General features: G+C 40.0%; 2 pseudogenes; one reads left to right on the top strand and one right to left on the bottom strand.

Annotated features, from left to right (window-relative positions):
* Positions 1-906: 906 nt before the first annotated feature.
* Positions 907-6,663, bottom strand: LOC124993559 (60S ribosomal protein L19-like; annotated as a pseudogene).
* Positions 6,664-9,946: 3,283 nt separating this feature from the next.
* LOC124993445 (caspase-3-like) lies at positions 9,947-10,482 on the top strand (annotated as a pseudogene).
* Positions 10,483-13,020: the final 2,538 nt, after the last annotated feature.

Raw genomic sequence — 13,020 nt, forward strand, 5'->3', positions numbered from 1 at the left:
GCCACATTCCCAGCAAGTTTTACTTTTTATTTTGAGACAGTGTCTTGCTAAGTTGCTTAGGGCCTCACTTTGAACTTGCCATCCTCCTGCCTCAGTCTCCTGAGCCACTGGGAACACAGGTATGCACCATTGTGCTTGGCTATATCTGTCAATTTAAAAGTAATGTTTTTATTATTATTCAATTTGAAGTACAATCCAAATGTCATTATAAGTATAAAGTACTATTTGACCCATGGTTATTTAGAAGTTTATTTTCTTTTCCTTCCTTCGTTTCGTCCTTTCCTTCTTTTTCTTCCTTTCCTTCCTTCCTCTCTTCCCTCCCTCCCTTTCTTCTTTCTTTCTTAACAGAGAAAGCTTGTTTTTATTTCAGAACTGATCTAGTTAATCACTGAGACCACTATGTGCAGACACAAGAGGGTTTCTTGGTCTCTTCCTTTGTTGGGGGCTATGCCATGCGGACTATGCCAAGATGGCGCCTGGCAGCCAACCAGAAGTTGTTGATTACATCGGTGGTGAGGAAGTCTGTTAACATAAACACACTCAGGTGCTTTATCATTGGCCTTATTCAAGTGAGTCCACGCACACAACGCGTGCACATGTGTTCCCGAAGGCCCCTGCTCGTGCCTGATTGTTTTGACCTGTGTCGTGATTGGGCAGTTGGCTCCTCGCCTGATCTTCACTTAACTGGCGTGGCCCTACCCTCCGCCTCTTGGAGGGAATATAAGCGGGCAGTAGGCAGAAGGCAAAAAGCAGTAAGCAGTAAGCAGTAGGCAGAAGGCAGAAGGCAGAAGGCAGATCACAGAGCGGAGGACTAGAACACACCTCTAGGTCCAGAACACAGATCGCAGTACGCAAGACGCACCACTAAGAAGCACCTCTGATAGACAGCACCTTTAGTATGGACCTCTAGCCCGCACCTTTAGTTCGCAGGAAGCAGGACGCACCTCTAAGAAGCAGCAGCAGAACTCTAAGAAGGAATAGCCAAAAAAAGCGTAGCAAGCCTCTCTTCCTCTAAAATCAAGCAAGCCACTCTTCCTCTATAAGCTAGAGAATAAGCAAGCAAGCAAGGAAGCATCTCAGGAATAGAAGTAGTTTATTTCCAGTCCACCTCCGATAAATACCCGCGCGATTGTTGCTGCAGGCGGTAACAAATATCCACGGGATTGTTGCTGCAGGCGGTGACATTCCTTCTTGGCCTGGAGGTACTCCTCACCGCACTTGCATGTCTCCTTGGTCTTAGACCTGCGGGCCTCAGCCTGGTCAGCCAGGAGCTTCTAGTGGGTCTTATCTGCCTTCAGCTTATGGATGTGTTCCATGAGGACCCACTTGTTTTTGAACACATTCCCCTTTACCTTCAGATAGAGGCTGTGATACATGTGGTGGTCAGTCTTTTAGCTTCACAGTATCTCCTGATCAGCTTATGCAGTATCCGTATCCTCCTTATCCAGGTTATCTTCTCTTGCTTTCAAGCATTAGCTGTACCCTTTCACTTATCTATGCCCATATGCCTGCACTTCTGGTGAGCCAATGTATTTTTCTGGCATTGAGCTCAGGAATGGACAGAATCACTGGTTTTCAGATGATCAACCCGTCTTTGGTCAGCTTCTGGATCTGCTGACAAGAGTAGGCGTTGGTGATTTCATTGGTCTCATTGGGGTCCAACCAGACCTTCTTTTTCGAACAGTGGAGGCCACTGGAGGTAAGCCTCTTCTGAAGCCTGAGCATACTTATGGATGTGGCCTTGGCAGCAAAAGGAAAGAACTCCTAGAAGTTTATATTTTTAAAGATGTATTTTTCCTTTCCATTTTTGGTTTCAGGCTAATTTTGTTGTGATTACAGATTATGAGATATGTGACTCTGACTTATGATGGTTGTGATGTGAGTTGAATATTATCAGCATTTAGAAATATTCTATTTGGAGCTGGTGCACACCTGGAGGTGGTGCACACCTGTAATCCTAGTGGCTTGCTTGGGAGACTGAGGCAAGAGGATTGCAAGTTCAAAGCCAGCCTCAGAAAGTTAAGAGATTCCCTAAGCAACTTAGCAAAACCCTGTTTCAACAAACATAAACAACAAACACAAACAAACAAACATAAAAAGGACTGGGGATGTAGCTCAAGTGGTTAAGTGCCCCTGGTTCCAAAAAGAAAAAGAATTGTATTCATACTTAAGTAATATGTATATTCTAACTTTGGAATGCAGGGTTTAATATCTGTCCATTGTATTATGCTTGGTAGGAGTATAGGTCTAGTTACCCAGACTCAGATCTTTTGTTATAGCAATGAAAAATAAGACAGCAGCAAAAGCTAATTTGTAAAGTCACCCAATGACTGAGGACAGTTCTTGGCTATAAGTTTTAAAAATTGAAATGAAAATTTATTATTGATAAGCCAAGAAACTGATGTGTGGTTATTCAAGTCAGGATATCAACCTGTATTTCTCACAGAAATTCAGGGGACTGAGCATGGTTAAGTTCATCACAGTAAATTAAGTTTACCATTGACATTACTGGTTCAATAATGAGTGATAGTTAAATATTTTCCTCAAAGTACATGCAGATAACACAATGAATAACTATTCATTTACGTTTTCACAAGTTTTGTAAATTTGTCTAACAGTCTTTTTCTTGGACTGTTACTGTTCGACCCATCTGTTACTCAGAAGTTTAGAATCTTAAAAATATACCTTTTTTTTTGGTTTCAGTCTAATTATTTTGTGGTTATAGAACATGGAATATGTGTCTCTGACTTGTGATTTGAATTGACTATTGTCAGCATTTAGAAATATTCTATTTATAGGATATTTCTTTATCACTACCAGTTATAGCAGGTTGTACTTCAGGCTTTTTCCAGTTTGTCTGAAAATATTCTCACATATAGTTGTTCCATGCAGACTACACAGTCACTTTGAATTCAGCAAATACCATTCAAATAAACAACTAAGGAATATTGGTAACTTCTGTAGACTCAGAGTCAAGGAAGACCACTTGAAATCACGTGCCTCGTTTTAACCTTTGAGACAAGATTTCCCTAAATTCCCTAATATACGATCTTCCTGTTTTCACCTCCTGAGTTGCTGGGATTACACTGTATCCAGCACAGTTCCTTTTTTTTTAAAATGGTACTGCTGGGGATTGAACCCAGAGGTGCTTTACCACTGAGCTACATCCCCAGGCCCCAGCCCCCAGCCTGTTTTTATTTTGGGACACGGTCTTAAGTTGCTCAGGCTGGCTTTGAATTTGTGTACCCCACCATGTCTGACATGTCTTTTTTTAAAAAGCCAAACCATCTTCCTTTATAATAAATGGCATTCTTAGTGGGGTCACATCTGTTTTTTTTTTTTTTCCAAATGTATTTTAGTTGTAGATGGATACCTTTATTTTTATTTATTTTTATGTGGTGCTGAGAATCAAACCCAGTGCTAGGCAAGTGCTTTACCACTGAGCCACAACCCCAGTCTATCACATCTGTTTTGAACAGTTGTCAGGTAGCTCAGTAAAGCCTTAGGCCTTATTCACTTATCAGTGCAATTAGCTGCTCTTTGTCCCAGAAAGACCCTCAATCCTGGCCCAGCCAAAAGAGCTGCAAGCCGGCCCATGTGGGCTCACAAACTTTCCAGTTTAAACAGCCAGTCAGAATGGGTCTAGACTAGGAAGGACGGTGACTTGCAGGAAACTATCGTCTGTGTCTTCTGTCTTCCTGCTGAGGAGGAAAAGCCTTTGCTGGATGCTGGCAAATGAGAATGAAAAAAGGACCTCTGCCCTCAGAAAGTGCCTTTCCAAGTCCACAGAAAAGTCCCTGTTGAGGCAGCTGCTAAGCTGGCCAGCTGCTATGTCAGTAGCTAACTGCAGACACCTCTTCTTGGTTACTCAAATCCAGCAGAGCTTTCACATGACTGGCATTGCCTCGTTTTAAAATCAAATGTTATTTATAATGTCCTCAACTCTTTGAGAAACTGATCTTACCCAAGGCTAATAGTATTAGTCTCTCTAAGCCCATTGTTTGCTGCAATCAAATAATTTCAAATTAATAGTGTATAGCTATTGTGTAAAACAAAAGGAGTACAAAAGATTTTAATATCCTTTTAAAGCAGTGGGATGTGGATTATTTTATTATCAAGCGGCAAGGACTTGTTCATTATACTATTCTGAAACAACCCAGTCCCAGGGTATGACTCAGGTGCCATGAGACCCAGGAGAGAGACAGATGGATCCAGGATTTCACACTGCGATTTACCAGGGGTCTTGTGTACAGAAGTGTGTCTTGGAGGGCAGCAAGATCAGTGGATCCCTGAAATTTGGTTCAGAGGAAAGGGGCTTATGAAGTGGTCCAGACAAAAGTAACTTCATCCAAGCTAATATTTGTTTTTCCTTAAGCTAATATCAAGATGTCAGGCATATTCCTGGCATTGAGGGTGCCAGGGTCCAGTTGTGAAGCTTCACATTATCACTCTAATTGTTTTATTAAGAGTATACTGGGAAACTAAGGGGGTGGGCGCAGCAACCAGGGGTACTCAGGGGCAGTTGTGGCAGTAATGACTCAAGATGGCTGCAGTGAGGTCAAACTGAATGTGATGTGATGGTGATACAGTTTTGTTTAAAAGAATAAATACACATCAATATTACTAGATGAAGCACTTATTATGCTATTCCTAAATTGTAGGAAACCAATAGAAAAAATAGAAAATTTAAAATGATTACAGAATATTATCATAAAAAATAGAATGCAGAATAAGTTTGAGTGGTTTATTGAACCAAGTAAGGGAAACCATTTACCAATGGCACTGTGATACCCATACCGTTACAGTTGATTTTGAAAGCACCCAGAAACCACTCTGGATGTGGGAACTCACACAAGAGATTTTATTAGCAGATGAACAGAATATCTGCCCTGAAGAGCGAAAGAGAAAGAACGAGAGAGTGAGAGAGAAGGTGAGAGAGTTAAAGTGAGAGAGAGAAAAGAGAGAGCAAGTAGCAGGGAATCGCCCTTAAATAGTGAAAGCCTGCAAGCTAATTGGACCAATGACTGACAAGAAAGTTAACAATCTAGATTATAAAATGTGTGTGGGGAGCGGGGCAGAATCAGGGGAGAAATAGCTGCAACCTTGTTCCTTACAGATTTTCTAATGAAGATAGATACTAAGAGACTACCGAATGGGTAGCATATACATACAGTATGCATATACTGGCTGGAATGGAACAGGATTTTATCACAATTTTCAGAATGGTGTGTGCAATTTAAGACATGAATTGTTTATTAAATTTTCCACTTAATATCTCTGGACTGCAGGCTGTGCTTGACAAATCTTGGAAAGCGAAACTGATTTAAGGAAGGACTGCTATAGTTTTATCTCCTGCATGTGGAAAGTGGGTTGGTCCCATGGTGACTTTAGTGTAGCAGGTATGTTGTGGTAGATGAGGATGACTCTCCTGTGAAATCTTTACTCAGTAGAACATTTTAGTGAAATCTATAACTTTAAACTGTTACCCACTTTTTTTTTTTTTTTTTCTTTCAGTCCTGGGGATTGAACCTAGGGGAGCTCTATCTCTAAGCTACATCCCCAGCCCTTTTATTTTTTATTTTGAGACAGGGACTTGCTAAGTTCTGAGGCTGGCCTCAAACTTGTGATCCTGCCTCAGTCTCCAGAGTTGCTGGGATCATAGGCATATGCCAATGTGCCTGGCACCCATTTATTTTAAATATCATCCATTAAAACATTGATGTCTGACCAAGATGCTCTAATAAAGGAAATGTCCTTGATTAGTTCTCTAGATTCTATAGTTAGTTCCTACTCATGGGTGGTGGCTTGAAGCACAGGTCATCCAGGGAAATTGAAGAGGTGAGAAAACTCAGTAACTCTATTTTTAAATTTAATTAGTTAATTAATTTGGCACTGGGGATTGAACCTAGGTGCACTTAACCATTGAGCTACATCCCCAGCACTTTTTTTTATTTTGAGATAGGGTCTTACTAAGTTACCCATGCCCTCACTAAATTGCTGAGGCTGGCTTTGAACTTGTGATCCTCCTGCCTCAGCCTTCTGAGTCACTGGGATTGCAGGCATGTACCCCTTTTTAGTCAACTATGATAGGTTACTGTACTTCAGTGCTTCACCTTAGTAATATATTTACTACCCTTATTGGTGGGGGAAGGTTAACTACCTCCCACTGGATGGTGCCTAGCAATAGTGCTTCCTATGACTGAGGAAGAAACCAGATCAGGTCTGGATTAGTGAGGACAAGTCAGTCTTGTAGACATGTTGAACTATAGGGCTGTTCATATAAGGAGGTGCTAAAAATAACATTAGATTTAATATTCCTTTAGCTTCTCTAATTCTTTTTATCATAAATCATCTAATCTTTTAAAAAACCCTGCCCCAAATTATGAATCTTTATCAAACCTTCCTCAAATTAATTTGTAAGTGATACTTCTATTGTCTTGGAACCTCCACTGATACACAGCCCAACTCCAAGTGTAGGTCATTTATAGTTAGGAATCTCTGGAGAATTGTTTTTGAAGCACATAAAGGCAGTTGTTTCCATCATCCTCTAATGGACAGATTTTCCCTCACTTTATCAACAGGAGTATTGCTTTTCCAAGAGTCTTGGATCTTGCAGATCTCTGATCTGACCTTCAGCTTGGCAGAGGCCCTGTATTCCATCATGTTGTTAGCACAGAAAGGCTGGGCAGGACACAAACCTCAATAAATGATCTCAGCTGTTTGTTCAGGAATGAAGTTTCACAGAGGAAAAGGGCATGCAGGGATGAAATAGCATTGGTGGACCCACTTTCCTGGTGGAAAATAAGCCACTAAACAAAGAAAGGGGACTGGGTTTATATAAGTTATTTTGAGGGTGGTCTAGTGAGCATATCAGTTTTCTTGGGCACTCAGGAATTTGAACTGCTTGGGTTGGGGGTCTGTGGGCACGGTCTGGAAAGGATTTACTTTGAAGGAGATTAATGCCTCCTAGAGACTGTTACTTTAGGGGAGATAAAACACCTCCTCCCTGTTTATATTCAGCACCTGGAAAACATTTATCTTGGGAGATGAAGGCTGTTAGTGCATGGCCTTCTTTTTCACTCACTTTTCCCAGGCCACATTATCCTGGGAATTTTTTTCATTTTCTCTATCTATTACACGTAGTCTTTAAAAGTCTATCAAGTAAGACATCATCTTCAGTATTTGTTGAATATTCTGGATTTATATTGTGTGTATTCTCCAATTTAGACAGTTTCTTTTCTAGTCAACTTAACCATAGATTTTTAAAATTTGTTTTGCATTTGCAATTTTAAATGTTTAGGAAGTTTTCTCTGCATGTCTAAGCCACTTACGTTTCTGGAAGGTGACAGCCAACAGCAATTCATTTTAACCTAAGTTGTTCGGGAATCACAGATCCTTGTAGAAGCCTATTTATTATTTCCCTTTCCTTTGGCAAATTATGTATGTACATGATTACATATTTCTTCCTCGGTCTCTACTATTCACATTTTATTGCCCATATACTACTTTTAGAATCTCTTATAATCAAGAAAATAGCTCTTCTGGCACTCCTTAGTCACTATGGACACTTTAAAATTAATTTTTAAAATGGCAGTGATGAGGGTGTTTCCAAAACATAGATCTAAAATGTTTTTTCTCTTTTCCTAAAAAGTACAAAACAAAATCCCCCAAATGCCAAAATCTTACCATTGCACCTAGTATGTAATAAATATTTAGATTAGATCCTGCAAATATCTGTATAATTTAACTTTCTACCCTTGTCTTATTACACACTCAACACTAACTTAGCCACATGGACATTGCTATCTGAAATAAACCAATCATATTACTGATATCACCAGTTATCAGTGATGAGTTCTGCTTCCTCAAATGTTGAAGTTTGACATTAGAGAAGTACACAGAGGCAAGCATATAAAGCAGGTTTTATTTAAATTTAGTAATACAGACATCTCCTGGGAGGGAGAAGGGGGCCATGGCTGGTATTCTGGTATCCCAAGAAGTGAGAGTGCCCTGCCCCTCTTATAAAGTTTCCTTTGTTCTGCTCCAACCCCCTTCTCTCTCTCATTCCTGCCTACGTGACTAGGCCCAGGAGATGCCAGTGGAATGGCCAAAAGGTGGGAAGTAGATGGGAAGGCGGAAGGGTTAAATGGAGTGATTCAGGCAGGTAGCAGCCCAGGGGGTATTTATTAGCAATTCCCTGTCTAAAGCCTTTTGGGAACGATAGTATAGGCAGGAAATCTTGGTGATCAAAAGGCTCTGAACCTACAGAGTGGGAGAAAATCTTTGCCAATCATACTTCAGATAGAGCACTAATCTCCAGAATCTATAAAGAACTCAAAAACTCTACACCAAGAATACAAATAACCCAATCAACAAATGGGCTAAGGAAATGAACAGACACTTCACAGAAGATCTACAAGCAATCAACAAACATATGAAAAAATGTTCAACATCTCTAGTAATAAGAGAAATGCAAATCAAAACCACCCTAAGATTCCATTTCACCCCAATTAGAATGGCGATTATCAAGAATACAAGCAACAACAGGTGTTGGCGAGGATGTGGGGAGAAAGGTACACTCATACATTGCTGGTGGGGCTGCAAATTAGTGCAGCCACTCTGGAAAGCAGTGTGGAGATTCCTTACAAAACTCGGAATGGATCAACCATTTGACCCAGCTATCCCACTCCTTGGCCTATACCCAAAGGACTTAAAATCAGCATACTACAGAGATACAGCCACATCAATGTTCATAGCTGCTCAATTCACAATAGCCAGATTGTGGAACCAACCTAGATGTCCTTCAATTGATGAATGGATAAAGAAACTGTGGTGTATATATATACAATGGAATATTACTCAGCCATAAAGAATAAAATTATGGTATTTGCAGGCAAATGGATGAAATTGGAGAATATCATGTTAAGTGAGATAAGCCAATCTCAAAAAACCAAAGGATGAATGATCTCGCTGATAAGTAGATGATGACACATAATAGGGGTGGGAGGGGTTTGTGTTAGGTTTAGAGTTAGGGTTAGGGAGAGGGGCAATAATGGAGGAAGGAAGGACTGTATAGAGGAAAAAGAGGGGTGGGAGGGGTGGGGGGAAGGGAAAAATAACAGAATGAATCAAACATCATTACCCTATGTAAATTTATGATTACACAAATGGTACACCTTTGTTCCATGTACAAACAGAGAAACAACATGTATCCCATTTGTTTACAATTAAAAAAAAAAAAAAAGACTCTGGAGACACTGTCATTCCAATTTCCCAGGGGCAGTCTCCAACTTCCAGGATCCATTTTCTCCATTCTACCAGATCATCTATCTACTAACTGCCTGTCTTAATTCTGATTTCATTATGTTGCAGACTTTTCCAAGATGCCATTTATAATACCTGATGTGATACCTTCTTTACCCAACTGTTCCTTTATATAGACTCTTCATTGGGCTTCCCTTCCTTTATCCTGCTGGTAACAGCTTCAAGTTTGTTCTTACAGAGAGGGGATGGTGGACACTACGGTCTAGAAGCCCACTCTGCCTTTTGGGGTAATCTCCCATTGAGATTACATTCCCACAGAGTACAATATACCCCCTCAGATTGTCTTGCTTTTAACCTCCTCAAAGCCAAGAGGGCTCCTGGCAGCAGTTGGTGGTGGAAGCCTCGCAGGCACGGGGTGTGCTGATGGGAGCTTGTAAGAGCTGAGTGACTATCAGGGCAAGTCCCTTTGTTCCTGAAAAGCTAGAGACTACTAATAGAACCACAGAAGACAAGTAATAAGGAGCTGGCTTCCTCAGGCAGCACAGCAGAGTGGGAAAAGAAGGGCATCTGTGGACAAACTCACTTCATCACTAAAAGTTTGGTTTCCTGACTGTAGAATTTCTTGGAAGAGCAAAGATGAGATGCTTCACAAAGTACCTGATATGTATTAAGAAAAGCAATTATGGAGAACAGTGAAAACTCAGTGGATTCAAAATCCATTAAAAATTTCAAAGATCATACATGGAAGCAAATCAATGGACTCTGGAATATCCTTGGACAATAGTTACAAAATGGATTATCCAGAAAAGGGTTTATGTTTTATAATAACTTTCATAAAAGCACTGGAATGGCCTCTCAGTCTGGTACAGATGTAGATGCAGCAAACCTCAGAGAAACATGAATGAACTTGAAATATGAAGTCAAGAATAAAAATGACCTTACATGTGAAGAAATTGTGGAGTTAATGCACAATGTTTCTAAAGAAAATCATAGCAAAGGAGCAGCTTTATTTGTGTAATTCTAAGGCATGATGATGAAGGAATAATTTTTGGAACAAATGAACCTGTTGACCTGAAAAAATTAGGTTTCTTCAGAGGAGATTATTGTAGAAGTCTAACTGGAAAACCCAAACTTTTCATTATTACTTTTCAGGTTACTCTTCCTGGCAAAATTCCAAGAATGGATCCTCGTTCATCCAGTAACTCTGTGCAATGCTGAAACTGGATGCTCATAAGCTTGAATTTATGCATGTTCTTACTTGGGTAAACCGGAAGGTAGCAACAGAATTTGAGCCCTTTTCCCTTGACTCCACTTTTTCATGAAAAGAAACAGTTTCCATGTATTGTGTTCATGTTCACAAAAGAATGAATTTTTATCACTAAAGAGTTGATTTTTTTTAGTTTCTAGGCAAAGTGAGAAAACTATTTTCTCTCAAATTTTATCTAAAGATGATACTTTGAAACATACTACTTCTGCAGTAGAACCACAACGAAGCTACCTCAAACTCAAAAGGTAGGTAGTTGGACTTGAATTAGGAATAAACATGGATATTGTAATCATTATGAGAGGAAATTATTGTCAATTTACATCTTTCATAATTAGCAAGATTTAGTGATGCCATACTATGAATTTTCAATAATTTATGAAGTGAAACATTTCAGTAATGAATTTTAATATTTCCCCCACACACTTAAGATTGTGCATTCTAGTTTTTGTCAAACTATAGAAATGTCGTAGGATCATGGATCTGAAAACTTGGGGACAAGGACATGTTCAAAGGCCATTAGTTTAGAATTGATACATGGAAGTCAGCCAAGTTCATTTTTATCACTTGTCATAGCTCATGGTTTTGTGCTATTTGTTCTGAGCATGTCTGTTGTAAAAAAAATTATGTTTACTGTGGAGACAGGAACTAAATATCTTAGAGAAAGTATGAGCAAGCTGAGTTGATTCTTTTAAGGCTAACTTACAACATTGAGGGAAAGAATCATAACTATAAGGTGCTAAGATCTACCTGTGTGTTTGTTTTTATGCAAATCAACTGAGATGTACAGACCAATAAAATGTCTAGAGAATATAAAAAAATCCAATTTTTGATTGTTAGGCTATATGAAGAAATGCTGCAGGAACATGCTAAAATATGATTTGTATAATAGTGAAAAATAGAAAGATGTTGGGGGCTATGCCGTGCGAACGGCGCCAGGATGGCGCTTGGCAGCCAGCCAGAGGTTGCTTTGATCACAGAGGTGGTGAGGAGGTTGATTGGCATAAGCACACCCAGGTGATTTGTCATTGGCCGTATCCAATTAAGTCCATGCACACAACGTGTGCACAGGTGCCCCTGCTCGTGCCTGCTCCTTTTGACCTTTACCATGATTGGGCAGCTAGCTCTCGCCTAATCTTTGCATAATTGGCGTCAGCCCTACCCTTAGCCTCCTGGAGGGGATATAAGTTGGCTCTCCTCGAGCACCAGAAGGGGTTTTTTTTTAGAGGTTGGAGGTTCCAGGTTCGAGGTTCCAGTTCCTGGGTTTCCTGATTCATCAATAAACCGTTCCGAATTCAAGAGCCTCGCTATTCTTTTGTCCCCCGCGCCAAATTGACTCCGCTGGTCAGCGTCAGAAATAATAAATGATTGGCTGGGCACTCTAACAATAGATGTGGCACAGTCTAATGTAGGCAGAGCCATACATTCAGCTTAAGAAAAGGACCACCAGCTGGATTTTTACGTGTACAGGTATGGGGGGCAGATGTTCCCTAGGCATGAATAGTGATGTAAGAAGATGAATTAAATCAGAAACTTATGAAATGGAGATTCTTCCAAAGTTGGTGAGAGTCATAATAAACTCATGATACTCCTTGTGGTAAAATTTGTAAACATTATTTTCTGAACTTTACAATCAAACTAAAATAATGTTAACATTTTATGTAGTTATCTGAAATAAAAGGACCATGTACACAGAACTTCAGAAGCATCCAGTTGGAGGCTGTCCTGTGCAGAGGGAAACAGGAGGCAGAACTTAGCTTCAGCCAGGGAGGCCAGAATTCTGGTTTCCTCACTTCTGGAGGTATTGAGCCATTACTGACTGCTCTGGTGGGTCTCACTGGCTTTCAGTCCAACATTTCACATGAGCTTTCTTTTTGCTCAAAGAAAGGAACTCACATTTTAATTGACAGCTAATTGACTGAATCTATTGACTTTCTAAGAAAATGTAGCTTGTAATGGTATCTTAAGGTGTGCTCCTGTGTAACAATTTTGTAAAAATTTGTTATTTTAAGAATTTGTTTTGTAAAAAGTTTTATTTCAAATCATAAGTTCAAACTTAAAAAAAAAAAAAAAAACACCAGGAGGAACAGTGTCTTAGGCTTAATTGTTATTCTCTTTCAGAACTCATGTGGGGAGTCATTTATGACCAGCAATTAAAACCAGGCTTGCTGAGCTGTCAGACATGGCTTTCAGGAACCGGCAATCATTGAGATCGTTCCAGATCGCCTGAAGCATGTGATGTCCGTGCAGTGGCTCACCGCTGGGAATTTGCAGGTCTTACTGGGATGACCCGCTATAGCAAATGGCTTCCTTAACTCCACCCCATCCTGTTCCTCACAGAAGTTCCTCCTGGTCCCCCTTTTACTTGTATGACTAAATAAAAGGAAGGTGGGCTCCCCCATCTGAGTCAGACCTTCCACCCCCTTTGATTTAAAAAAGATAATTGTCTCCTGTTATTCTATTAAATACGTTTCTTAGTGGTTAATCTACAG

Source organism: Sciurus carolinensis, chromosome 9 (genome assembly GCF_902686445.1).
Source record: "Sciurus carolinensis chromosome 9, mSciCar1.2, whole genome shotgun sequence".
Classification (NCBI taxonomy): Eukaryota; Metazoa; Chordata; class Mammalia; order Rodentia; family Sciuridae; genus Sciurus; species Sciurus carolinensis.